The following is a 3091-nucleotide window of genomic DNA, read 5'->3' as shown; positions in this document are numbered from 1 at the left end:
GAATGCCATCAAAGCCATTTCAACACTTGTCAAATGCTCATCACTATCAAATCAAGGTTCATATCAACTTGATTTCTCAATCTCCCCCTTGATGAGTGTGTTGACAACATTCAAGCACAAATAAATGGTTTGAGAGGCAAAAGCTAAAAATCTCATCCAAGTGATCAAAAGTCAAGTAAAAACCAAGATCAAAGTCACTTGACATGAGACCATAAAAGCCAAGCTGTGAAACTAATTAGGCAAAACTCTCATCTAAGTGATCGGACACTATGTAAAGGCAAAGATTAAAGTCACTTGGCATGAGAAGCATCACAAAGGCCAAATCAACTTGGAAAAGTCTCGGTCCCCAAAGACATAGGCAATGGCTCGACACAACCAAGACAAAGAACACATGATCCCTCAAGAAGAGGCAGAAAGGGCTCAACACCAATCATGTGAAGATCGAAAATAAATGATCACTCAAGAGGACCTTGGCTAACTAATTAGAGGATGCTAGTGCTTGACTAGTGATAAGAGGAGGCATGACTCGCAGAACGTCATGCACTAGAACACACTAGGGAAGTCTTTGTAAAGTCCTCACAGCGTCCCTATGCAATCACACCTTGGTAGTGTGATAAGTACCTACTTTTGCATAGCATGGTTGAGTCTAAAATTCTCTTAATTTTTTACGTGACTTGTGGGTAAAGATGTACAACCTCTGCAGAGTGTCTAAAACTAATATATCAGCCGTGCTCATGGTTAAGAGCGGTCTGGACTCTCACATGATTAATGAACATGAAGATGGACTTAAATCGTGGTTATGGTTATGTTTATGCCATATGATTATGGTCTATGTTTCTACTTAATGTGAGTTGGTATATACTTATACCTTAGTAATCAAGTGCTAATAAAATTTTACCAACTAAAGGTGCTTATCGATGTGAACCAGTCAACCTTTCCGTATTATGGCCTTGCATTCATATTTTCCCCACACTTGATGAGTACGACATGTACTCACACTTGCTATAAATAGTGTTGCTAAGAAGAAGAAGCTACCGAGAAGTTTGCTAAAGATGGTGCTGAGTTCTAGGCATACGCAACCGCCGGTCGATTGCCTATGAAGTTTGGAGTCTCTGTTTCCAGGATTAAATTGTATATCTCTGATAGACTTGTAAGTCATTATTATATTCCTTTATGATACTATTACTGTTATTCACTGATGATGTCACTATATGTATGAAACTAGATCATGGCATATATATAGGTAGCATTCGGTTTTGTTTTAAAACCATGTGTGACAACATCTATGTTGCTTTGCTACCTTGCTCAGAATTATAATATATGCATAGTATAGGTTGCTCTAGATTGATTACCACTTGCTCGTATCCATTATTTGTTTGTACATGCTAAATTGCATCTGATCTACTCATCAACAAAAGGTTAATACTAACAATGCCAGTTGAAATAGATCTTGTGTTATAAGTTCCACGGATTGATAAATCTTAGAGGAAATACTCTAAGGGAAGAGCTACAATTGATCCATGCGCTTGCGGTTCACAAACTTGACGCGCTAATAGCCACCAACAAGCTTTTCTAGTACCGTTGCCGAGGAACTAATAATAAAGATTCTAGTTTAACTCTGTATCTGTACATATGACTTTCTGTTCATGTTGATTTCAATGTTTTCTTTTAATCTTTTTCGCTTTTGTATAATCTCAATCAAGTTCAAATTTAGTTCACTGTGTGTGTGTCTATATGTTTGTTTTCACTAACGCTAATAGGAGATGGATGGCTACCTCTCTAACAAATTGAAAAAAAATTGTGCATGATCTAGAAAAACTTTACAGGCAAAGGAGACGTGCATCACAAGCAAGAAGCTGGAGATAGCACGGGCTTCAGCTGTCAAGGAGGAATTGGAAGAATTGGAATCACTATCATCTACTCCAGAGTCGACACCGCCAGCAAGTCCAAGAGGGGTGCCAGTTGCACCAGAAGCACCAACAATGGGAGACGCCCAGCCAAAGCACACTATTTTGGAGTTGTGCATCCCTAACATCATTCATCTGCTTATCCATGAGCTAGAAGAAATTGGGTGTTCGTTCGCGATCAATATTCCAACAATCAGGATGGTGTAGAGTTCACCTTTCACTAGCAAGGATGATGCTATTTTTCATCTACAAGCGTTCCTACACCTATGCCACACCTTCAATGTGGAGGGAGTTAACAAGGATCAACTGAGGGCAAGGATGTTCCCTATCTCTCTACTTGGGAGAGTGCTTCAATGGTTTCATTCTCTACCTGTAGAAACAGTCTAGAATTGGGATGAGTTGATGAGAGATTTCATGGCAGAACATTATTCTCCAGACAAAACTTAGAATCTAAGAAGCAAGATAGCTACTTTTACTCAATATCCTACTGAGACAATTGTAGAAGCCTATGAGCGCATCAATGACTACATCCGTGCAGTTCCACATCACCAATTTCTGAATGAGGATCAAGTCCAAAAGTTCAATTAGGGGTTGACTATGGCATCAAGGACAATCATCTATGCGTCAGTTGGAGGATTAATTATTGAACTCTCCCTAACTCAAGCTTTTAAATTATTCAATAAGGTTGCATGCATCAATGCATGGGTATCAACTGGGCGCCTGATCCCAGTTCAACCTATTGGAAATATGCAAGATGTGCTGTAGGTGGAGCATGATCAACTACTCAAAGGGAAAAATTGATTTGCTAATGAGAATACTTAAGAAGATGGAGATAAGAAAGGTAGAAGCTCAAGCTATAGATCTGAAGGCTGTTGAAGCAAGATCAACATGTGAAGAGTGTGGTGACTATGGCCGTGTCGGCAAGAACTGCTCAGAGGAAGCAAAATTGCTAGACTATATGTAGAAATGAGAATGGTTTCCTCCATCCAACTTTTGCTATGGACAAAATATACCTCAATTCAATGTAAGCTCATCCATTCAGAACATAGTGCCTCTACGCATTCAGCTGAAAGGGTTCATGGAAGAGCAAGGCAAGATTAACAAAGACATTCTTACTAAGTTCAAGGCTATGGATAAAGTACTAGAAAATATTGATAGCAAGGTGTAACGCCCGCAAAATACAC

The 3091-nt window shown here is 39.2% G+C and overlaps 1 non-coding gene across 1 annotated transcript; it reads right to left on the bottom strand.

Moving 5' to 3' along the window:
- Positions 1-2354: 2354 nt before the first annotated feature.
- Positions 2355-2461, bottom strand: LOC117841828 (small nucleolar RNA R71). The gene has a single exon (XR_004637407.1). It is a non-coding gene; the product is annotated as a small nucleolar RNA R71 (small nucleolar RNA).
- Positions 2462-3091: the final 630 nt, after the last annotated feature.

This window comes from Setaria viridis, chromosome 1, assembly GCF_005286985.2.
Source record: "Setaria viridis chromosome 1, Setaria_viridis_v4.0, whole genome shotgun sequence".
Taxonomy (NCBI): domain Eukaryota; kingdom Viridiplantae; phylum Streptophyta; class Magnoliopsida; order Poales; family Poaceae; genus Setaria; species Setaria viridis.
Note: the sequence above shows the minus strand (reverse complement) of the source record. Positions and strands in the feature narration are given on the sequence as shown.